The following is a 25,884-nucleotide window of genomic DNA, read 5'->3' on the forward strand; positions in this document are numbered from 1 at the left end:
ATAATTGTTAACATCCTCTGGGTCCAGATTAGGCTATTTTAGGAGTGGTCTGATTACCGCCTCTTTGAAAGTGGCAGGCACCACTCCCTCTCTCAAGGAGAAGTTTACAACCTCCTGGACCCAGCCGGACATCCCCTCCTTGCTTGATCTAATAAGCCGTGAGGGGCAAGGGGCAAGCACACAAGTGGTTGATTGGACTTGGCCAAACACCTTGTCCACCTCCTCAGGCCTCAATAACTGAAACTTATCCAATAAAATTAGACCAGATGGTGCTCTGAATGCCTCTACCAATGGAACTGCATTGATCATGGTGTCCAATTCATGACGAGTCTGAGCGACTTTATCTTCAAAGGGCCGTGCAAAGTCGTCACAGTATGCCACCAATGGTTCCAAAGTCTCCCTCCCTGGCCCAGAATGTAACAGGCCACGAACCACTCAGAAAAGCTCCACTGGACAACACTGAGAAGATGCAATGCTGGTGGAAAAGAACTGTCTCTTTGCCACCCTCACCGCCACAGAGCAGACTCAATAATGAGCTCTAACCTGTGTTCAGTCAGACTCAGCACGAGTTTTCCTCCACCTGCGTTCTAGCCGTCTCCCCACTTGCTTCATTGCCCTCACCTCAGGTGTATACCAAGGAGCTGGCTGGGCTCTGCTCAGAGGAAGAGGGCGCCTGGGCACAATTGTGTCAACCGCCCGAGTCATCTCTGCATTCCACAGAGCGACCTGGACTTCAACAGGAGCACCAGCCATACCAGCAGGAACATCCCCCAGAGCCCTCTGGAAACCATCAGAGTCCATTAGCCTCTGGGGGTGGACCATTTTAATAGGTCCCCCACTCTTGCAGATGGGAAGGCTGCCAGGAGTCTAAACCTCAGCAGGAAGTGATCTGACCATGACAAAGGGACAGATGTTAATTCCTCCACTTTCAGATCACCAGCCTCCTGCCCAGTCGAGAAAACCAGAACAAGCGTGTGTCCTTTTACATGTGTAGGGCTGATGACATGTTGGGACAGCCCCATGGTTGTCAAGGCGGTGATGAAGTCCTAAGCCGCCCCGGATACAGCGGCCTCAGCATGGAAGTTGAGATCCCCTAGGACCATCATCTTAGGGGTCCTCAACACCAAGTCCGAGACCACCTCCGTCAGCTCAGGCAGGGAGTCTGATGGGCAGTGGGGTGGGCGGTACACCAGCAGAATCCCTAATCTGTCTTGGGTACCCAACACAAGGTTCAAACACTCAAGATCTGCACTCGAATGAGCAGAAAGCCTGGAGAGAGGGATTGAATTCCTATTGACCACGGCAACGCCCCTCCCCAACCCTCGAGTCGGTGTTGGTGCTGCACTGAGTACCCAGGAGGGCACATCTGGGAGAGAGAGACCCCTCCCAGTTCCCCCACCCAGGTCTCAGTAATACATACCAGGTCAGCCCCCTCATACACAGTCAAATCATGGATGAGGGAGATTTTATTTTGGGCCGACCTGGCATTCAGCAGCAGCAGCACCAGACCTGAGGGCAGACTGCTAAGGCCGCCAGGAACCATCAGGTTGGGGGAAGAACCAGACGAGGGATAGCCATAAGGTGTCTAGCCCCTCTTCTCCTCAGCTGGCCTGTTAATCCCCCAACGCCATACCTCCCCCTGCCCATGACCACAGTTATGGTGGCACCTCCCCGACCCCCTGAGTTGCTCAATGGGCTTCCCAGGCACATATTAAAATGTTAAAATATAAAATATAAAACAATATAAAAGAGAGCAACGGCTAAGCTGCATTTGCCCCTTTCTTCCCTGTCTTTAAAGCTGCTGCCCTCTGCTGCTGCTACTTGCTGCTAATAACTGGTTGCTGGTATCTCTGGAGAGGCAGCGGGCGGGTCTTCGTGTGCTCCTTGGTGCATCTCCAAGTGCAACACTAAGTGCGCACTTTGCATGACGCCGAGGCACACGCAGAGGCGCTGCCTCTTGCAGCCCCAACTGAAATACCAGTGAAGGAGAGGAGTGGCTGGTGAGCTGGTGGTAGTAGCAGCCCGTGGGAGAGGCCCCAGCAAACAGGCCTGTGGTGACAGGCCCCACCTCAAACTCACTCCAACTCCTAGTGTAGTTAACCTGAAATATGGGAGGTTACTTCACAACATAATGTTTGTTCTAGGCAGCAGTTGCTGTGCTGTTTCCAGAAATCAGGAAAATTAGCGTCACCCTTGGATGAAGAAATATGTCATTGTTACATGGAGGTTTCTGCCAGCAGTTGTATATAACTAAGGATGGAAATATAGACATGTGTGACAGAGACATGTAAGTAAATGTACTTCTGTACTTGTACTTCTTGTTCATTCCAGATCTCAGGCACTCTGTGTGTTTGGGGAGGCAACCTTTGATGCTTATCAATGGGGCCTTCTCAAACTGGGGAGAGGTAACGAGTGGGGTACCGCAGGGCTCAGTCCTGGGCCCAGTGCTCCTCAACGTTTTTATTAATGACTTGGAGGAGGAGGTGCAGGGAATGCTGATCAAATCTGCAGATGACACAACATTGGGCGGGATAGCTAATACTTTGGAAGACAGAAACAAAATTCAAAGTGATCTGGATAGACTGGAGCGCTGGGCAGAAAACAGCAGAATGACATTTAATAGGGACAAATGCCAAGTTCTGCACCTAGGAAAAAGAAACCAAATGCACAGTTACAAGATGGGCGATACTTGGCTCAACAACACTACAAGTGAGAAGGATCTTGGAATGGTTGTCGATCACAAGCTGAATACGAGCCAACAATGTGATATGGCTGCAAAAAAAGGCAAATGCCATTTGGGGCTGCATTAATAGAAGCATATCTTCCAACTCCCAGGAAGTACTAGTTCCCCTCTACTCAGCACTGGTTAGGCCTCATCTGGAGTACTGTGTCCAGTTCTGGGCACCACACTTTAAGAAGGATGCAGACCAACTGGAGAGGGTTCAGTGGAGGGCAACAAAGATGATCAGGGGACTGGAAACAAAGCACTATGAAGAGAGGCTGAAAGAACTGGGCATGAGAAGAGGAGACTGAAGGGAGATTGGATAGCATTCTTCAAGTACTTGAAAGGTTGTCCCGGAGAGGAAGGCCAGGATCTCTTCTTGATCATCCCAGAGTGCAGGACATGGAATCATGGGCTCAAGTTACAGGAAGCCAGATTCTGGCTGAACATCCGGAAAAACTTCCTGACTGTTAGAGCAATACAACAATGGAACCAATTACCTAGGGAGGTCATGGGCTCTCCCACACTGGATGTATTCAAGATAAGGCTGGACAACCATCTGTCAGGGATGCTCTGACTTGGATTCCTGCATTGAGCAGGGGGGTGGACTCAATGGTCTTGTAGGCCCCTTCCAACTCTACTATTCTATGATGGTGCACATGGGGGAAAAGCAGCCTGAGAGGGGGAATTTGGGGAGAAGAAGTAGCAGGCCAAAAGAAGGTTATGTATCTCTTCTCGTCCTGTCCTTTATGATGTCCAAACCCTCCTCCAACACCTGCTTTTCCCTAGGAACAGGAGCCATCAGACTGCTATTGTGCCTGTTTATCTGAAATGTGTTGTTCAGTCTTCAAAAGTGTGCATATGTTTCTAGACCATGACACTGGTGCAATGAAAGATTATCCTTAACTCCTCCTTCTAATAAAGGAATAGGATTGTAAGCATACTCAAATGCTCCACTGTACACAAATTACCTCCTAGACCAGGGGTGTTGAACCTCTTTCAACCTGAAGGGTGAATCCAATTTTGGAGAAGTTCTCGGGGGCTGCATTCCAGTGGTGGGTGGGGCCAAAGGAAAAGGAGTGGGCCAAAATACCCTGCAAATACCAGCATATTTTAGCTCAAAGCTCTTACTGCTAGTAACTAAGCCTTGGGAGAGGTGTTTCAACTTTTTAGAATGGGAAAAACTGTGCAAAAGCTTGGGAGGACCACAAAATACTGGTGGTCAGATAATACTCCTCTGCGATTTCAGGAAACCTGCCAAACAAAATTAAGCAAATCATGTATTTTATGGCTTGACCCACTAGCTCATGGAAACTGATACGACACAACAAAACTAACGCACTTGTGCCATTCCTGGGACATGACCCCAATTCCACCCACAGGGCAAGATCAACCGTTGATCACCCCAGTGCCAACAGCAGCTTCATGCTCTGCCCATGGCCTTTGATCCTCCAACACCTGGGAGTTCTTCTGTCTTAAATGGCTCTGCCTTGCTTTCTCCTATATACCTAGAACACCCTCCTAGTGCATCTACAACTCCCATCATCCCGCTGTCCAACACAACTGGAGGGCACCAGGTTGGGGATGGCTGATGTAGATGGTTCTCAATCTCACTCCCCCCATTCTTCAAATTCTCATCAAAACCAACTTTTCCCCAGTGTAACCCCAGAACCAGTATCCTCAACTGAAAAGAAGCTTAAATATGTGCGTGCATTTGCTCACATCCATCCCTTGTACCTTCTTTCCCTCCTCTTGCTCACGTTGTCTCCCCACTACCAAAATTTAGATTGGAAACTCCACAGTATTGTAGTCCTTTCTTTTCACTTATGTAACTTCATAAAGCACCAGATATACATTGATGTGGATCTCCCAGGGCATGGTCTGAAGGCACATGAGGGAGCCACCTTGTTGAAGCTAAGCAGGTCTAGGGCTGGTCACTGCTTGGAGGGGAGAACATCTGGGAATCCCAGGTACCCACCTTTAGTTCCACTGTGGAAGAAAGGTGGGCTAGAAATGTAATAAAATAATACATAAATCCAGCCACACTGACATGTAGTAAGGTAGACAGGGCCACCACTAGCCTCATATTTGCAGGTCTATGGGTTCAGACAGGCCTGTAGACCGGGGGGGGGGGGCTGGCCCCCCTCTAAATTTTCTCTATCCGCACTAAATCTTTTATACAAACAAATAATTAAAAAACAGTTTACACTTTTTCTTTAAAAGGCCGGCAAGTCAGATGAACACCCCCTCCCACCCCCCACCCCCCAACGTTTAGGCTGGCTAGGGGCCTGGGCCCAGGATCCACAGGGACCAGTAGAGTTGAATGCAGTCCTTTTTAGGCCATTTATTAGGGGTGCATCTCCACCAGTGCTTATCAGCTGCAGTTCTTAAAATGGTTTCCTACTTATCTTCCCTCCTGGTCTCTGTGCAGTGCTTTGAATATTTATTGTCCATATGCATTTCATTCACTGCAATCCCACGAATGTGTAGTTAGAAGCAAACCCCATTGAAATCAATGCTGCATATTCCTCAAGAAGGGAGTATAGGATTGCAGCCTTAATGCTGCAATGAGTGGACCATCTTTTGGAGAGGTGTGATGCACTGAAGTCACACATCCAATCTATACTGCAGAATCTAAAGTGGGGTGTGGGGGAAGGAATCTGATTTTCAACAGTAGAACCTGGTATACCAAGCCCCCCGCTTCCCCCGTTGTAGGTAAAAGCAGATTTCAGTGTTGGTAATTTTCAACCGAAAAACAGCAAAGTGGAAAGACTTAAGAACTCCTTCTTTCTCTGCGCTGGTCTTCCACTTCAAGCTGAAGCCTCGGCAGCTACATTTTATATGATATTTCATAGAACAAGAATATTTATATTAGTAAGATATTAATATTAATAACAATACAATAGTTCATAACATGTAGTTTCACCCCAATTCTCCCAATAGTTTAAGCTTACATGTACTGAGAGGGCTCTAGTGCCTTTAACAGCCACATGACAGGCAGAAATTCTGTACCTCCTTGTAGGGAAAAGCTACATTAGCTGAAAGTCCGCCTGTCCTGCAGCTGTTGCAAGGCATGGGAACCACGCTGGAGAACGATGATGACCTAACAACATCACCACACCCATCTTAGTTTTCTACCCCCTAATCCCAGGAAAGCTGTGGAACTCCTCAGGAGCTCCGTGGAGGCAGTTTGGGGATGGGGGCGGGGAATGAACCATCTGAAGCATAATCCAGACGAGGCACTTTGGGTGAGGAAATCTGCCAATCTGGATAGAAGGATTCAGCTGTTATTGGGCAAGGGTGCACTTCCCACTGAAGAACCAAGTTTGTAACGTGACGGTCTTTCTGGACTTGTCCCTATCTGGGGAAGCCCAGGCGGCAGCAGTAGCCAGGAGTGCCTTTGATCAACTTTGGTTGATACATCAGCTGCAACCCGATCTAGGGAAAGTGGATCTGGCTTCAGTTATGCATGCCCTACTTACATCCAGACTTGACGGTTTTTATGCACACTGTGTGGGGCTGCATTTGAAAATGACCTGGAAAATTCAGCTGGTATAGAATGTGTCTGCTCGAGTCCTTGTTGGGGCTAGACAGTCAGACCATGTTACACCAATCCTGTACCACCTGCACTGGTTGCTAGTGCAGTCTTTAGGCCCAATTCAGAGTGCTGACTTTGACGTTTAGGCCGCAATCCTAGGCATATTTAGACAGAAAAAGGCCCTACAATTCCCAATATTCCCCAGGCAGTCATGCTGACTGGGGAATGCTGGGAGCTGTAGACTTTTTTCTGTCTAAATATGCACAGGATTGCACCCTTCAGAGTCCTAAACAGTTTGGGTCCAGGTTATTAAAATATGCCCATGTTTGAAGATCATCTTCAGAGCCCCTGCTCATCGGCCTGCCACCAAAATCAGTAAGGCTTGCAGGCAATAGAAATAGGGCTTTCTTGGTGTTGGCCCCTGCCCTGTGGAGTTCCCTCCTGATAAATATACATCTGGCCCCATCTATGACTGCTTTTAAGAGGATTTTTAAAGCTCACCTTTTCTCCCTGGCTTTTAATTGAATGGTCTTTACAGTATTTACTGCTGCTGGATATTTTAAAATCATGCTGTACTGTTGCTGGTTTAATTTAAAATTGTTTATATTAATATGTTTTTATTAATATATATGATGTATTGTTTTCATGCTGTGAGACACCTCAGGAAGACTTGAACGGTAACTAAGAAATGTATTAAATAATAATAATTTTTTAAAATAGGCAGATATACATTCCTACTGCTGTAACGGTAAATTGTTGTTCTTCAGTCGTTCAGTCGTGTCCGACTCTTCGTGACCCCATGGACCATAGCACGCCAGGCCTTCCTGTCCTGCGCTCTCTCCCGGAGCATGCTCAAGTTCATATTCATTGCATCCGTGATGCTATCTAGTCATCTCATCCTCTGCCATCCCCTTCTCCTTTTGCCTTCAGTCTTTCCCAGCATCAGGGTCTTTTCCAGGGAGTTTTCTCTTCGCATTAGGTGGCCAAAATATTGGAGCTTCAGCTTCATTATCTGTCCTTCCAATGAGCAGTCAGGGTTTATTTCCTTTAGGATGGACTGATTTGACCTCCTTGCAGTCCAGGGGACTCGTAAGAGTCTTCTCCAGCACCACAGTTCGAAAGCATCAATTCTTCGGCACTCAGCCTTCCTTATAGTCCAGCTCTCACAGCCATACATTACTACTGGGAAAACCATAGCTTTGATTAGACGGACCTTTGTCGGCAAGGTGATGTCTCTGCTTCTTACTATGCTGTCTAGGTTTGCCATAGCTTTCCTCCTAAGGAGCAAGCGTCTTTTAATTTCATGGCTACAGTCACCGTCTGCGGTGACCTTGGAGCCCAAGAAAGTAAAATCTGTCACTGCTTCCATTTCTTCTCCTTCTATATGCCAGGAAGTGATAGGGCCAGATGCCATGATCTTCGTTTTTTTAATGTTGAGTTTCAAACCAGCTTTTGCACTCTCCTCTTTCACCCTCAACAAGGGCTCTTTAGATCCTCTTCGCTTTCTGCCATTAGGGTGGTATCGTCTGCATATCGGAGGTTGTTGATAATTCTCCCAGCAATCTTAATTCCGACCTCTGATTCATCCAACCCGGCATTTCTCATGATGTACTCTGCATATAAGTTAAATAAGCAGGGTGACAATATGCAGCCTTGTCGTACTCCTTTCCCAATTTTAAACCAATCGGTTGTTCCATCTGTGGTTCTTACTGTTGCTTCTTGACCCTCGTACAGGTTTCTCAGAAGACAGGTAAGGTGGTCTGGTACTCCCATCTCTTTCAGAATTTGCCACAGTTTGTTGTGATCCACACAATCAAAGGCTTTAGCGTAGTCAATGAAGCAGAAATAGACATTTTTCTGGAATTCTCTTGCTTTCTCCAGGATGCAGCGAATGTTGGCGATTTGATCTCTAGTTCCTCTGCCTCTTCGAAACCCAGCTTGTACTTCCGGTAGTTCTCGGTTCGCATACTGCTGAAGCCTAGCTTGTAGGATTTTGAGCATCACCTTGCTGGCATGTGAAATGAGCGCAATTGTGCGGTAGTTTGAACACTTTTTGGCGTTGCCCTTATTTGGAATTGGAATGTAAACTGACCTTTTCCAGTCTTGTGGCCACTGTTGAGTGTTCCAGATTTGTTGGCATATTGAATGCAGCACTTTAACAGCATCATCTTTTAGGATTTTAAATAGCTCGGCTGGAATACTGTCATCTCCGCTAGCTTTGTTGTTACTAATTCTTCCTAAGGCCCACTTGACTTCACTCTCTCGGATGTCCGGCTCAAGTTCAGTGACCGCACTATCATGGCTATCAGGGACATTCAGATCTTTCCTGTATAGTTCTTCTGTGTATTCTTGCCACCTCTTCTTAATCTCATCTGCTTCTGTTAGGTCCCTGCCTTCTTTGTCCTTTATTATGCCCGTCTTTGCACAAAACGTTCCCTTGAGATCTCCGATTTTCTTGAAGAGATCTCTAGTCTTTCCCATTCTGTTGTTTTCCTCGATTTCTTTGCATTGTTCATTTAAGAAGGCCTTCTTGTCTCTCCTTGCTATTCTCTGGAACTCTGCATTCAGTTGGGTATATCTTCCCCTTTCTCCCTTGCTTTTCGCTTCCCTTCTTTCCTCAGCTACTTGTAAAGCCTCATCAGACAGCCACTTTGCTTTCTTGCATTTCTTTTTCTTTGGGATGGATTGAGTTGCTGCCTCCTGAACAATGTTACGGACCTCCGTCCATAGTTCCTCAGGCACTCTGTCTATCAGGTCTAATCCCTGAAATCTATTCCTCACCTCCACTGTATATTCATCAAGGATATGATTGAGGTCATACCTGAACAGTTTAGTGGTTTTCCCTACGTTCTTCAATTTCAGCCGAAATTTTGCAAGAAGCAGCTCATGATCTGAGCCACAGTCAGCTCCAGGTCTTGTTTTGACTGAATGTATAGAGCTTCTCCATCTTTGGCTGCAAAGGACATAATCAATCTGATTTCGATATTGACCATCTGGTGACGTCCATGTGTAGAGTCGCCTCTTGTGCTGTTGGAAAAGAGTGTTTGCTATGATCAGCATGTTCTCTTGGCAAAACTCTATTAGCTTTTGTCCTGCTTCATTTTGTACACCAAGGCCATGCCTGCCTGTTATCCCAGTGATTTCTTGACTTCCTACTTTAGCATTCCAGTCCCCTATGATGAAGAGGACATCTTTTTTTGGTGTTAGTTCTAGAAGGTGTTGTAGGTCTTCATAGAACCGATCAACCTCAGCTTCTTCGGCCTCAGTGGTTGGGGCATAGACTTGAATTACTGTGATGTTGAATGGTTTGCCTTGGATTCGTACTGAGATCATTCTATCATTTTTAAGATTGTACCCCAGTACTGCTTTTCCCACCCTTTTGTTGACTATGAGTGCTACTCCATTTCTTCTAAGGGATTCTTGCCCACAATAGTAGATATGATGGTCACCTGAATTAAATTTGCCCATGCCTGTCCATTTTAGTTCGCTGATTCCCAAGATGTCGATGTTCAATCTTGCCATCTCATGTTTGACCACCTCCAGCTTACCTTGATGTGACATTCCAGGTTCCTAAACAATATTGTTCTTTACAGCATCAGATTTTCTTTTCACCACCAGACACATCCACAGCTGAGTGTCCTTTCGGGTTTGGCCCACCCGCTTCACTCTTTCTGGCGCTACTTGGAAATACCCTCTGCTCTTCCCCGGTAGCATATTGGACACCTTCCGACCTGAGGGGCTCATCTTCCGGCGTCATCTCTTTTAGCCTTGTGGTACGTTCCATGGGGTTTTCTTGGCAAGAATACTGGAGTGGGTTGCCATTTCCTTCTCCAGTGGACCACATTTTGTCAGAACTCTCTGCCATGACCTGTCCGTCTTGGGTGGCCCTGCACGGCATAGCTTATGGCTTCACTGGGTTACGCAAGCCCCTTCGCCACAACAAGGCAGTGATCCATGAAGGGGAACGGTTGTGAGCCTGCCTTTTCAAGTGCCCGCAAAACCTCAAGAGGTTTTCTAGGGGGTATACAGACATGCTTGCAAACCATCAATGGGTTTGTGAGCCTCCCCAAGAAGAACTATGAATCCTAAAAGGTACCACTCTGGAACCCCGATGCACTGAAGAACATCAGGATTTCCAGAACAGTGTCCTTTGGGAGTCGTAGTCATTCCAAAGGACACTACAATGACTGCAACTCCCAAAGGACACTGCTCTGGAAGCCTTGGTGGACTGTGAAGAGTGTCAGAGTGACAGGCAGAGGGAAAGAGAACCCCAAATCCTCCCTTCCTCCACATCTTCTTGGCAGTACTGCGACAGTGCAGTTCTCATTTTAAAGTAAGTAAAAGGGGAGAGTGCTTCAGAGATGGCTATGAGGGGGCCTTCCTTTCCCAAGCCACCCAGCTTGACTCAAGAAATGAGCCAGTTTTTCTCAGGGAAAAATAGGTCCACTTCAGGGTCAGAATGAGAGGAAACTGGGGGAGTCAACTCGGCAAACACATTTTGTTGTCACAGGGGATTTCTGATGTGGCATTGGCTGGATTGGTGCCATTGTAATGCCCATAATGAATCATTTGGGCTGGTGGACAGAAGTCGGCACAATCCAGGTCTGCCGTGCGGGTCTCAGGTGTAGACATGCTTGTCATTTGGAAAACTATTGCTGGGGGGAGGGGAGCAGCCTTCTAGAAATGCCTTTCCAAGTATTCCCATCACCCTTAAGAATTTCAGACATGGGAGTAGCTTGCAGAAGTGTTTGCAGCTTAAAAGCACATAGTATGAAGGGTTCATAGAAACAGAATAATGGTAAGTGACTGAGAGCAAGGCTAGGGCATAATATTAGTGTTCAAAGGCTTAAGTTCTTAGCATCAAGAACCAGCAGCCCATATATTAAAAATGTTCTCACACAGGGCTTAATTCACCTTCTTTGCACTATTTATGTTAATATCTGATCACTGTTGATGGGAGAGAAATCAGAGGACAAGTATGAATGAGCAATCTAGCAACCGTTTAACATTTCACAAGGCAAAACCTACTGAAGTAACAGCTACAAGAAAAAAAAAAGGCTCACATGCAAAAATAGTTTGTGTCTATTATCAGTCTGAAATTTGTAGTTAATAACTACTTTTAAGAAAACCTGGTGTCTGCTGTTGCAGAATTTTACCCTTCTGCTGGGCTCAGCCACAGAACAGATGCTGACTTTTGTTCAAGCAGAAGTTTATTACCAGAACACCAAGGTGTTGTGCAGTCAAGAGTTGCCAACGTGGGCCCTCAGGACTGGACCCAGAACAATAGGCAACTTTGGAATTTATACCAAGTAAACAAGACACATGACATAAGCTTTGGTCAGTATTTGGTGCAGCACTGAGTCAAAGGGCTACAAACTTCGTTCAAAGGAAGTTTTCCGGTTTCCAGAGACAAGGGCCCTGCTAGGCATTGTGACTCATGTGCAGTAAGTTAATCAGCCACCATCCTCTGGCACTAATTCAATCACTACCTCTAGCACTAATTCAACCACAACGTCCTTTTGCCTACGTGACTCTCAGCATCTCAGCAACACATTCCCATGCTAACAATGGAAGTGGTATTTTTCCAGTTCACTGCCTATTGATAAACAATGACTCATACAAATGTATGCCAGCAGTCAGATGAACTCCTGGTTAATGTGTGTCATCCATGTATCTCCAAAACAGATGTCTGACAGCCTAAAGCAGAAGATGGGGAACTGTTGTTGAGAAACACCACTTGCCCAAGGCCTGCCAGTGTGTCTTCATGGGTGAGGTACAATTTGAGCTGAAGCCTTCCTGGTCAAAAGACCAACGTTCTACCCATTAGCATGTTGGCTGATTGGAATGCTACAATGTCATGACAACCTTTTTGAACTGAACATTTAACTATGAACTTCATGGTTTGCGTTTCAATAGCTTTAGATTATCATTCAATATACTAATAGGAAACTCATTATCCGACTGTCTTACATAGTCAAAATGGCACCATCCACAGACAATAAGGAGGTATCAGCACGCTTGGAAAAATCTCAAGGTTTGCAGAAGTGCAAAAAAACTGGTGGAAAAAAACTCTAAAGGAAAAAAAAAAAACAGAAATAGCCCAATGAGGATGGAGGATGCTCAATGCCTATGGAATCCTGACTGACTGTTGGGGAGGGAGTGGAACGGAAAACCAAGTGAGAGGGGAAACTGAATTATCATGGAGGAGGGCACTGAATAAGGACACTCTATGCTGCAACATTTTGTTGCAGGTCGCACTTGTTCCCTGTATTTCTGATGTTCAGATGTGATGTTTATACGCCCAAAAGGGCACCATCCACGCACAAGAGAGAAGTATCAGCAGGCTTGGGAAACCCCAAGGTTCAACGCCCCTGCCCTCTAATGGAGGAGGAAACCGGGGGGGGGAGCCGAGAGAGACTGAGCATGCTCAATGGGCACTGACTGTTGTGGGGATGGAAAACCAGGTAGGAGGGGGAATGGGATGCTGTGTTCTGGAGGACAGCATGTCTGGCTGGCTGGCTGACTGGAACACTGAACATGAGCATTCCACCCTGCAACATTTTGTGGCAGGTCTCACTTCTCATCTAAGGAGCAACTGCCGCACTGCACTGTCGCTACCCCTGGCCTTTCATCCTCTCCAGTGCCAACCCTAAGAGTACAATGGTAGTACCGGTCAGGACTCTAGGTCCATGGCCCTGACTCCAAGCTGACGGCTTGTATTCCTTGAACCTGCCAGCCTAGTGCAGGTGGGGCTAGGAAAGACTGTTGCCTGGAAACCCACTGCCACCAAGGGAAGCGGGCGGTGAGGGGGGGGGGCTTTCAGTGACATCCCAGGGGCATCCTTAGGACAGGCTTAGAAGAGGCCTTGGGGGGCCGCATGTGGCCTGCGGGCTGAATGTGACCCACCCTGGTGTACACAACACTGAGCTAGATGGACAAATGGTCTGACTCAGTATAAGGCAGCTTCCTATATTCCTATGACAATTCCATACTGTTGGCTTGCGTGCGAATTCAGTGTAGCTGTGGCTACATCCATTGGTTGTGTCTGTCATCTAGGGAGGCCTGTGTGATAGAGTGGAGAGACTGCTGGAATTTGACCAGGGCAGATCAGAGTTCAACTCCCCACTCATTCATGAAACGTACTGAGTGGCCTTGGGCCGCTCACTGTCTCTGAGGCCAGCTTACCTCACAACATTGTTGTGAAGATAAAGTGAAATGACTTCATGTGCATCTCCTTGAGCTTCTTGAAAGAAGGAAGGGTGGGACTCAAACTGTATTTCACTAACAACAATAGCAACAAATAGTGATTGGAGGAGGGATAAAAGCAGCTGCTAGCTCTGCTGTGGCAACTCTGCTTCTCACCTCCCTGCATAGAATAAGTGTGTCGGAGTGCATTTAAGATGGCAAAACGTAGGACAAGCTTACAAGAGCCCCTTAGGCACAAGTGAAAAATGATGAACAGCCAGTGGGGCTGAGTGGTGCATATTCCAGAATTCTGAAATTATACTACACAAATTCATCGTTATGAGCATCTTAGTTTGGGGGGCGGGGGGGAAGCAAGAGTTATTCCATCTGACTTTTAAAGCTACAGAGATAAATCACAGAAGTAATGTCTGCTAAAGCTGTGAAAGGCAGGAAGATACGAAGTGTTCAGCAGGATTTGCAGTGCTAAGAGGGCAGCATCAGTTTAATTAGTTCAGTTATAAATTTCTTAATTAAACATTCTCAAGGTGGCCTACAAATGATGGCTAGAAAAACTCAAGAAGAACAAAAACCTTGTAAAACTACACCGAGCAACAATTAAAGCAGTAACAGTAAATAAGATCTTTGACAGCAGAAGACAACTAATCAATTGATAACACTGCTTAACAGATCTATGATGATGTCTGCACACAATGGAAGTTACTTTTTAGCTTCAACACCGAGAAATATTGACCCTGCCTTTTGCCTCTTTCAAATCTCCGTACCCAAAATTTCTTTGGTACCTTTGCAGTTTAGGTGCATTTGATAACTTTGTCTCACCGTTAATTTCTGCCTGTATTTGTCATTTCAAAAGTCATTATCCAGGCATATTTGGAAAGGGGATCACCAAGATCAGTGGGACTCCTCATTTTCAAAAGAAATGACTTGACAGTTTTGTGGTGTTGTTTTTAACCACATTCCCCAATTCGGTTGTTCGCTTCTTTTGAAAATGCTTCTCTCTCCCCTGCCCACCCCACTTTACATTACAAAATTGCAGTCGAATAAATACAAATGTACTAAGGCTGCAATCCTCTATACACTTACCTGAGAGTAAGCCCCACTGAACTCAGTGGGGCGTATTTCTGACTGGACATGCATAGAATTGCACTGCAAGGCTGCCGTCCTATATGCATTTATGTGAAAGTAAATCCCATTGAACTTTGCAGAATTTACTCTCGAGTAAACATCTATAGAATCTGGCTGCAATCATTCACTACTGTCCCTTCCCCACCAGAGAAAGAGAACCTAATGGGCCCCATGTCAAATATTTCAAAACTTAAGATTGTATTGTTTTTAGATTCTATTTTATGGTATTTCTTTTTATTTGTATTATTGTACTGATTATGGTTTATACTGACTTTTACCCTCTGTTATCTTGTTATATTCATCATCATCATTTAATTTATATGCCGCTTTTCCACAAAAAGTGCCCAAAGCGGCTGACAAAACCGCAATACCACAACAGAAAAGCATACCAATACACCATTATAATGGGACCTCATTACAATCATAAGCAACTCACTTCACCGATACGAACATAACATTTCAGATTACTTACAAAAGAGGCAAAATCAAAAATCGCAACAACACACTATCAATTATTATCTTTCAGTAGTGCACAAACCAGTGCCCAGCAAACTAAATCTTTCCTATGCATTAAGGCTTTAACAAACACACTACGAACTGCAACAGCTACACAGGGAAAACAAAGTTCAGAAAATAGCAGCCAGGTTTCTTACAGCCTGCAGCAGCTGATTATTAATCATGGATTTCTTTATTGTGTGTGTATGTCGCTTGGAGACGGCTTTTTGCAGCGGGAAGTGATGCATCATCATACGTTTAATTCGTCGTCGTCATCATTTTAAAAAAGATATTTCCTAATGCCCAAGAATCACTTTTAGGCAGCAATGCTAAACACACACACGTACTCCAGGGGGCAAATCCCGCTGCACTGCATAGTAGCGCGCTTTGTTAGGCCAACTCAAAAGCGCGGGAACTGCGCCCATCGCAAAGCTCACACCGGTTGGGATGTTCTAAAAAGCCGGCGACAAACTCACCTGGAGATCGGGCGCCTCAGCCCTATTTGCTCCTTGGGGGCGGGGGGATAATATCCCAAGCAGCAGCAGCCCGCAATAATCCGACTCAACGGCCTGCGCTCAGGAGCGGGGTCAAGGACGCTCTGCCCGGCTCAGGCGCGCCCGCAGGTGCGCGTGTCGGAAAGGGACCGTCGGTTGCTTCTGAGCATTGTCGCGGCGCGCGTTGGAGAGCGAGAGCGAAGGGAGAAGCGGGGCGGCGGGCAGCACGATCCGGCCGCACGGACGCGACGCCCATCCGCTCCTGCCGCTGGAGAGAAGCAGGACGAGCCCCTGGGACGGCGCACCGGCGGCAAAGCAGAGGGGCGGGCGGGGGAACCCGAGGCGAAGCGAGGACGAGCGCTCGTGGCGCCCTTGGGCCCCTGCATTGGGTGGCCTGATAGGAAAGCAACGAACGCGCACGTGGTCGTAGCTGTCGGTCTCCGGCGCATTTAGTTATTTAGCGTATGGCACATTTACATCGCATTACAATAAAAACATAGAGCATAATCAATATGAAATGTAGAATATAAAATATAGACAGGAATATTACAAACGTATGTCTAGGTTACAGATACAGTTTTTTACTTCAGTTGTCACAGCCAGGAAATCAGCAAAGTCTCCACTGTAAGGCTCGGTTCTGACACTCTGTCACTAACCATATGTTGGATAGTTTGTTTTTCAGCCCCACAATCACAATTTGATGATGTTGTTTTGCCCCATTTATAAAGGGCATCTGCACACCTACCATGACCCGTGCGAATTCGGTTCAAGGTTGTCCATATCGCTCGGGGCTGGTCAACTCCAGGTGGTTTTTCAAAGATGCAGGGCAAGCTTCGGCACTGTGGAGGGCAGTTTCCTAGCCAATGTTGTTTCCACGTGTTGTGGATATTGAAATCATCTTCTAGAAGAGCTTTCTCCGGCAGTTTTCTCCCTTTGAGCAGCTCTGATCGGAACATCAGGAACTGGGGGGAAAGTGGTGTGGTGGGGGTGGGGGTGGCAGCAAAGGCTGGTGGCTGCAATGTCGGTGGGGCTCTGCATCCGCTCGGGGTTTCAGTCGGAACCAGCCAGGACTCCAAAGGAGCTATCCAAGGTTCTGAACTCGAATCCTGAGCTGGGTTCAGCACCTTGGATAGCTGTAGAGTTCTGGTGGGCTCTGACAGAAAACCCAGAGCGGATCCACAGCCCCACTGAAATCGGAGCCACCAGCCTCCACTAGGTGAGGTGCGGGTTTGGAATTTGCCCTCTCGTTAGCCCTTGAGCAATACAGAGGATCAAATATTGCTCAATACAGAGGAACAGCAGCGGGGGGGGGGGTCGGGGGGAGGGCTACGGGAGAGCATAACTAGCTGTCCCTAGCTTGTAACTGATATGACGCTGCTCTCTTCGATTGTTTTCTATTGCTATCTTACTTGTTTAACAGTTTTTATTACTTATTTTGTACCCGTAATTGTTTATGAATTGAGTATTTAATAGTGACTTTTAACATTTTAGCATGTAAGCCACTTGGAGGTATTGTTACATCAAGCCTATAGGAATATTAATAAATACATACATACATACATACATAGGAAATCAATCAATCAATGGTTATGATCAAGAGAATCCTCAAAATTCGGCCGCCTGATATCCACAGCACATGTCCCTATTTAGACTTCCTATTTTGGTCTGTTTCTGCATGGCGTTCTTATTTTTATTTATTTTGTATTTATTTTAGCAAAGTTCCTGCATCTTTTATAGTCTTTTGACTTGCACAGCAGGTCAACAAGTGCAGCATTCACCAGCATAGAGAGGCAATGCTGTGGAAAGCAGCACCAGTTGAACATCTGCCTAAGTGCAGTGCACTCGTGGCACATCTGCCCAGGTGAGTGGTGTTCATCCTGTACTAAATAAGGTTAAACTCCAGAATCCACAGAAGGGCAACACTTTTATTAGGACCAACCCCAAATGTCACAAAATAAATACGATTGGATCCAAACTTACTCATAAATAGGGTAGTAGACCCATTGAAATCAATAAAATTTAAGTTAATCATGATTACTAACCCAAGTCCCATTATAAATAATGTAATGTAAATGGAGCTGCACTCCCTGTGAACAAACAAATCTGTAGCCTGCGGATGCTTGTGGATCTATTGTTATCGCTGGAGCACAGGTTGCTTCTGTGGCACAGAGTGCTTTTTATCAGCTTAGGCTGGTTCTCCAGCTGAGACTGTACTTGGACCCTAGCCTCAATTATCCATGCTCTGGTAACCTCCACATTAGACTACTGCAATCTATTTATGTAGGGCTGCCTTTAAAGACTGTTTGGTAGTTCAGTATGTGGTGGCTACTAACTGGGACTGGGCATTATGATACTATGCCAGGTGTTTCTAGGTCCAGTTCAAAGTGCTGGTTTTGACCTTTACAGTGTTTTATGACTTGCAACTAGAATACTTGAAGGAGCACCTGTCTCCATATGCATCTACCCATATATTCCAGTCTTATGTCGAGAGCCTTCTGTGGGTATCCCTGCCGTCTGATACAAGATGGTTATCTATTAGGGAGAAGGACTTTTCAGTGGAATGCTCTCTCCAGAAGTCAACCTGGTGCCTAATTTGTTGTACTTCTGGTGCCAGGCAAATCCCTTTTTATTTACCCTGGCCTTTAATTTTCGCCCTGCTAATCTGGCTCTGGAGATCTTGCTGCCTTTCTAGTCTTTGTGTTTTATGATTGCTGTAATTTGTTTTGCCTGTATTTTAATTGTCTTTGCATTTTCCTTTTATGTAAACCATCCTTTTATGTAAACCATGTGAATTGCTGTTGAAAGATGATATAGATGCAGAAGGACAATAAATTGCTCTAATGAATAAAAATATATACTAAAGAAATAGACTGAAATGCAACAAAAAAAAAGTAAATGGACTGGAACCCCGCGAGATTGGAACCTCGGCAATCCTACCCCATATGATACAGCATCCCAAATCTATAAGTCTGTTACACATTCAAGAATCCCTAGCTTTGTGGGGTGGAGGGCTGTTGCTGTTTTTTAAATGATACACAGGTCAGTTCGGCAGCCCAAGGCGATAGAAGGAAGACTAGTGCAGAAGGGTGGAAGAGGGAGAACATATAGGAATCAAACACAGCGGGAACAGGTTTCAACAAGAAAGGCAGAAAGGTGAGTAAAAAAGGGGGCGGGGAAAAGGAGAGGAGTGATGGTGGAAAGCTCATTCACTAAAGGCACAAGCTAAGCATGTTTAGACAGAGAAAAGTCCTACAGCTCCCGGCATCCCCCAGCATAGCATAGCTGGCTGGGGAATGCTGGGAGTTGTAGGACTTTTTTCTGTCTAAACATGCACAGCATTGCACCATAAATTGTCCTTATGCTGTAGATCAAGGGCAAAGAAGCAGGTGAACTCCCAGAGCACAATCAGGGAGAAGGAACAATATTTGGTAAGACACCATGGTCTCTCATAGTTCATAATGGAGATCCAGCATAACAAATCAAGAGCGGGGAAACTGCGGCCCTCCAGATATTGCTGGACTACAACTCCCATCAACCATGTCCACTGGCTGTGGCTGATGGGAGTTGGAGTCCAGCAACACATAGAGGGCCACAAGGTCTCCATACCTTCTATCTGATTGAAGGTAAAACTCCTGGACTAAAGGGGGAGGGAGAAGTATAAAGACGCACACAGCAGCTGCTTTATTAAAGCTGTGGTTTCTAGAACCACGTGCTCCTCTGGCTCCTCCTCCTGTTACTGAACGACCATATTCCTGGAAAAGTAGCAGAGAGGCCCTGTACAAAGTGCCCTCTGATAGGTCCCTTCCTTCATCACTGGGTTCCCTCTTCCTCAGTGCACCTTGGCGGACTTTATAGGTGGGCAGCAGCACTCTGAGAAGTCCTGGGTGGCCTCATCTAGTGGCCATTTTAATTTCCCACAATGCAACAGAATGACACTATGTTGGGGACATTGTGGGAAATTTAAATGATGGCTAGATCCAGTTCCTGGGGCTGCTTGGGCCAATGGGCCTGGGAGAATATGTTTTTCAGAGTGTCCCAGGGGAGTTATCCGTGATGGACCCCAGGGAGGTGGCAGCTGCCCAAGGATTCCAGGTACTGGCCCCAGCCCCACACAACATGCCAGTTTTTCTCATATGTAGATCTCTAGAGGTAGCACCTCCCATTGTTGCCTCCTTCCCCTGATAGCTCCCTTTCAAAGAGAACATAGAAGATAGTACTCCCTGCTCTCTTGTATCATTTCTTCTCCACGGTTTTGGGTTAACTGCCTCAAGTCTTTGTTGCTGCATCTGTGAGCAGACGAAATTAAAGAAATGTAAAATCCTGCACGTGCAGCAGCTTCTGACTCTTGATCCGATTATAAACAGAGCACTACATTGCACACATGATCTGTGCGGGGGGGGGGGGTCCTGTTTTTGCAGTGCAGGCACTCTGTCTCCATGTCAATCATCAAGAAAGAAAGAAAGAAAGAAAGAAAGAAAGAAAGAAAGAAAGAAAGAAAGAAAGATTGCCCTGATACCACTGGGTGGGTGGAGAAATCCTCCAGTTGTACTGAGCAAAGCTGTGTGCCATGTGACTTTTCTAAAACTAGAATGAAGAACATCATTTCAGGGGTTGTGCCGTTACCAGTGAGCATTCCCTCACTGACCCACATGCAGACCTCACTGACCCACATGCAGACCTGGTGGATTACATTGTTTGCCTGTTATTTCTCTTAGGTGCTCACCAAGGTTGATTGCAGCATAGGAGCAAGGCATTAAGGGGGACTGATGATTGGCAGCCTGGCCTTATTAACCTGGGGGGGGGGGTTTAGCTACAACCACCTTTCCCAACTTGGTGCCCTCCAGCTGTGTTGGACTCCAGCTCCCATCATCCTCCAGCCAGCATGCTGGAGGATAATGGGAGTTGCAGTCCAACACAGCTGGAGGGCGCCAGGTTGGGAAAGGCTGAGCTACAACATTGCAAACCATGGCTTCCTTCGGTGGTCTGGGAGGGTTGGCTGTGGGTCGTTCACTGGTTTTTCCTCCTCCCTGCCTAGGCCAGTGCTTTTATGTGTCACAGCTGCATCATGTCAGGAACAGGGGAGTGAGTGCTAGTGCAGCAATTCTGGTGGTGGAAGTTGCTTCACCAGAGCTACTGCATGCTCTTAACCCGTACATGAAGGAACACCTAAAGATGAGGCCTGTGCCAGATTCCCCCTGCCAACCTTGTCAAAGAACACTCAGTAAACTTGCTTACCCTAAGTCAGATATTCCTTTAAGGGTGGAATCCTCTCAAGGCTCTAATGTTAGCCCTGTAAGGGCACAATCCTATGCATGTTTAGACAGAAGAAAAGCCCTACAACTCCCAGCATTCCCCAGCCAGCAGAAAATTCCCCAGCAAACATGCATAGAATTGCGCCCTCAGATACCCTCAGGAAAGGACCATGGTTGTGACTGCTATAAGAGGAGGAAATAAAAAGCAAATTGCAGATCAACTGCAGGAATCATTAAATTATCTTCATAATGTATCCACTATGAATCATTAGCCTGCGATTAAAATAAGTAACATTTGGAATAAACGAATTTGAGAGGCATCCTGGACAGAGCAACTTGAGAGGAGGAGTAGGAGGGGGCTGTAGCAGCTAGAAGAAAAATGGAACTGGAGGGCCAAAGCACAGGAGGCAGGCATAGATGGGGGTAAGTCAGTGAATCTAGGCATTAAAAAGGAAGGGTGCGGGTGGGGGGAGGAAGTGGAGGAGAACACAGGACAGCGCACGTGAGGAGGGGAAGAGTGGACGCAGAAGTCCCAGAAGCAGAGTGTCAAGAACTGCTGGGATCCATGCGCAGATGTCCCACGTGGTGAACTACTGAAATGCGGATGGCAGTACCTTTAGGCCCTGCACTGACTCCAACCCACCCAAGCTGGCCATGGGATCTTCCTGGACAGGAAGGTGTATCAGAGGGCTTCCTGTGCACTGACATGCTCCTGTATCCTTGGCTATTATTTGCTCCTGGCTTATTCTCAGTCCTGACTACTGCCTTGTAGCTCTTGGCCCACCTCAGACTGCTTGCCATGCCCCGGCCCTGACCCTGACCCTAGGGAGTGGTATCAACAAAAGAGGTGCACAGAGGCTGAAGCCAGCCAAGCACATGCTCATAGACACAGATGGAAGGAGTGACACAGCTAAGAGCCTTATACCTGGGGAGGGAACACAGGGCAACTAAGAAGGAACCTTGGTAAGGGCCATAAAGTGGCGAGTAACCTAGACACTATGGGGAGAAGTGTCTGCCAGGGTGGAAAAGGCATGCCAGGGCAGTTTATGAAGTAACTACCATGCCCACTACTGTAACTGTCGTACAATAAACCTTGCAAGTGGATTCAACTCTGAATACTTCTGTGGGTGAAACATGGAAGATTATGATGCTGAACTATCCTCCCCCTGTAAGCCCCAAGGGGGCAGAATGTTAAAAAGTATAATCTGTTTTTAAGAAATACATTACAAGCATATCAGGGGCTTCAGTGTCTAGAAACAGGTAAAAAGGAGAGTCTCACTGAAAAGAGATCTTGTACTTTTAGAGTTTCTACAGAAAACTATGTAGAGCCTCATTTTAAATGATGGCAAATTACATGGCAAATGAAGCCTGGTTATTCAAGGAACCAGTGCTTAACAAGATTTATATTCCAATGTGATTGCTCATCCTTGAAATATCCACTTTCTTTTGTATCTAGTACAATCTACATGTTATTAGTTCCCTTGAAAGATTATTTCAATATTCACTGACCTGAAGGCTTCATCCTTCAGTAACTATCTGTAAGATATGTAACCCGAAAATATTATTAAAACAGAAAATAAAATTGTATGAAAATGAATCCATCCTGAGCTGGGTAACTTCCTGAGGACTGAGGACATATAAGATGCTTTATTTAACCTGATAATCCATTGCCTTTCACACATCCACTGATCAAGGTCTCTAAACATTTCCCCTCTGTTATGCCATTTTCCCAGATTGATCAGGCTACTTCACTGTGTAGTCCTACTAAATGGAATTGAAAAGGGAAAGTGCTTTGAAGAATCCTATTGGTGGGTTAGAAATTTGGCATTCTTCTTCAGCATTCTGAGACTTCCAATGAATAAATGATGGCTTCCCCCCATTAAAAGGGAATCAAAGATTGGTTTAGAGTTAAGCTGCCTGTGATTAAGAGCTTTGCTGTGTAGGCACAATCCACAAAAGGTTAGATGCACTTCAATGCTGTTCATCTCAATAGCATACTAAGCATAACTAACTTTCTGTGGATTGTGTCCTACACCTTAAACATTTTGTGGCATTCCAAGCTAACTATCTTAGTATTTTAAGATGTGAGCATATTTTGTTTCAGTGTGGGTAGTGTCATTATATGGTCCAGTGGCACTAGGCATAGTTGAACCTAGCCAGAGTCAGGTATTTCCTATCCCTGATCTGTTCTTGTTGGAGAGAGACAATAAGCTTCTTGTGTAGCTTCATGGCTGGTGCATCCTCTACACCAGGAGTGGGGAAAGTGAGGTCCAGCAGCTGTTGCTGGATTACAGCTTCTGTCAGCCCTGGCCAACATAGCCAGTGATGGCCATTTATGCATTGCCAAAAGAAGAAGAAGAATTGCATCACCAAAAGAAGAGGATGAAAACACACACACCAATTTGTATAACATTTGCATATGCAAATGTATATGTATATGCATAGGTGAAAATTTGGAAATAACTACAGTTTAAATAGAAATACAATATAATTCACCACAGTAGAAAAGGATGACTAGGTGATCTTGAGCCTGCTCAGTCTGCCTTCAGGTGCTCTTTGTTGATGGGCACCGTCAAGGCCCCTGCTGCTCTCCCTCCTTATTGTTCTTTGACTTTAAAGCAGACCTGAACACCTCTTTAAACAGACAACGCCTTCAAATAAAGCACTGTCCTCTGCCAGCTCTCCAAACTGAAGGATTCTTTTCTGTAAAATCGGCCACTTGGCCACCTAAGGGACAGGCGTTGCAGTTCAACAACATCTGGAAGGGCCACACATTTCCCACCCCTGCTCTAAGCCTGCCATGACAGTTTCCATTCAGAATCCTCCAATTATTACACAGTCTTCTGAAAGGCACTGAAAGCAGAAGTCAACATAGTAGCAAAGCATTACATAGACTTTGGAGCAGACTTGCCCAAGCTATTACCTGCAGCTCACCAGATTTATATTATGCGCTGCCAGCCGCTTGACAACCTCCTTGCTCCCCTTTATTTTGAGATCCGAAGCAGATAATAAAAGCAGGAAGCCCTGAGAGGCTAACACACACACACACACACACACACACACATATATATATATATATATATATATGGTGAAAAATGGCCTGTGCAAGTAAGAAACCAACACCTCACCTTTACCCTCTTTGTCCACAAGAAAGAGGCGAATATGCAACACACTTTCCAAATTCTGTTGAAATGGCTGCTTGATAGGATACAATGATCTTAGTTTGTCAGGCTGAATGTATTGACTCCAAAGCCACTGATTTAGAGAGCAATCCTATGGCCTCTAGAAAGCACTCGGACTGAGGAGTCCAAGCTTCCCCCCCCCCCTTTGCAGCCAGTGTGGAGAGATCTGTGCCGGCTGCCTCTCCAAGGCTGCAAAGGCAAACTCAGAGAGGAGGGAAAGGGGGCAGTTCTGTGGGCAAGGAGGGACTGGGGAAGCAGGGATATGAGCTATCCCCAGCCCTCCCCAGCCTCGTTCCCTCCCCCTCTGCAGAGCCCTAGCTAGTTGGACAAAAATGCCTCTCTAGCAAAAATGCAGAGTGGGAGAAATGCAGAGGCAAAGATTGCCTCCATGCTTCTCCCACTGTGCATAGGATGCCCATCAGCCTCTGACTTCGGAGGCTGACAGGCATCCAGATAGGATTGCACCCTTCGTTAATTGATCACTTCTCCACAGCTATGCAGCCTCTGTGGTTTGTTGCATATTCTTGTTCGCATTATACAGGAAGGGCCAGAATGTGGGTGTAGAGCATATGTTTTGCATGAAAAAGGTGCCAGGTTCAAGCCCTGGGATCTCCTGGCAGGGGTGGGAAGAGCTCCTGTCTTAAGTCCTGGAAATCAGCTGCAAGTCAATGTAGTCAACGCTGAACTGGAACGACTAATGGTCTGACTTAGGGATGCCAGTGCATTCGGCCCCCCGAAATCTGTGGCGGAACGGCCTGCCCCCCCCGCCCCCCCGCGGATTCCCCCCCGGGACGAGACGTGCCGCCGCCACCATCTCCAGGCTTGTGAAAAGAAAGAAAAAAGACGTGATAGGCTACGTAAATCTTTACGTAGCCTATCATGGTTGGGGGTGGGTTTTTAAAAAAATGCGTACGCAAATGGCGGCGGCTATGGCCGCCGCCATTTGCGTTCCTTCTTTTTACTGTCTTAATCTACATAAATATTTACGTAGACTATGACGGTGAAAATAAAGGGGAACGCAAATAGCGTAGCGGGCGCTATTTGCGTCCCCTTTTGATTCGCCGTTTAGCCTACATAAAGGTTTACATAGGCTAAAACGGTGAATGAAAAGGGGACGCAAATAGCGCCCGCTACGCTATTTGCGTTCCCCTTTATTTTCGCCGTCATAGTCTACATAAATATTTACGTAGATTAAGACAGCCAAAAAGAAGGAACGCAAATGGTGGCGGCTGTAGCCGCTGCCATTTTGCGTACACAGTGGGGGGGGGTAGTTGTTTTTTACCCAGAGCCCTCCGCGGCCGGAAATCCGGCTGTGGACGGCTATGGCCTGGCTGGGCCAGGCCTGGCCGGCTGCTCCGCGGAGCTGCCACGGAGCACAGCCGGCCGTTCGAGTATTCCGGGGGGAGGAACGGAGTGCCTCCCCCCCTGGCCAGGATTCCGGGGGGAGGGACAGAACGCCTCCCCCCACCACCATCAACATAATCCGCGAAAGGTAAGGCACTTTCGTACATCCCTAGTCTGACACAGTATAAGGCAGGTTCCTATGTTCCTAGTGCCTGGCATATCTCAGAAGGGTCTTCTGCTTAAGCATAAATGGGGCCTAGAGTGTGCGGAGTCAAAATTAGGACATCAGATCACATATATTATTCTTAAGGCAGAAGTCGCTCAAATTGTTGTTTGGCTTGGTTTAAAATATATAATTATGCTGAAATCATATTTCATTTTCTTCAAGGAAAGCATTTAAGGGTCAAGGGGAAAAAATGTCAGATTTATTAACCTCAAAGAAAAATAATCTTCCAAATGCAAGATGCCCACAGGCAGCCTAGAGAGTTGGATATAGATACGGCTGATTTTTAACATCCCCTGCAAATGT

The 25,884-nt window shown here is 46.3% G+C and overlaps 1 protein-coding gene across 7 annotated transcripts in view; it reads right to left on the reverse strand.

Annotated features, from left to right (window-relative positions):
- LOC146350867 (gamma-aminobutyric acid receptor subunit pi-like) overlaps positions 1–24,204 on the reverse strand; it is an 82,898-nt gene extending 58,694 nt beyond the window's left edge. For 2 of the 7 annotated variants that reach the window (XM_084841927.1, XM_084841924.1), the window contains exon 1: positions 15,560–15,948. The gene's annotated coding sequence lies outside the window, so the exon portion shown is untranslated. Of the gene's footprint in view, positions 1–15,241; positions 15,458–15,559; positions 15,949–16,322; positions 16,541–23,957 lie in introns of those variants that run through there. The other 5 variants (XM_084841926.1, XM_084841929.1, XM_084841928.1 and 2 more) reach the window with 5 other exon arrangements.
- Positions 24,205–25,884: the final 1,680 nt, after the last annotated feature.

The sequence above is a fragment of the Heloderma suspectum genome, chromosome 3, assembly GCF_057233095.1.
Source record: "Heloderma suspectum isolate Gila_16-S chromosome 3, 16-S_ref, whole genome shotgun sequence".
Taxonomy (NCBI): Eukaryota; Metazoa; Chordata; class Lepidosauria; order Squamata; family Helodermatidae; genus Heloderma; species Heloderma suspectum.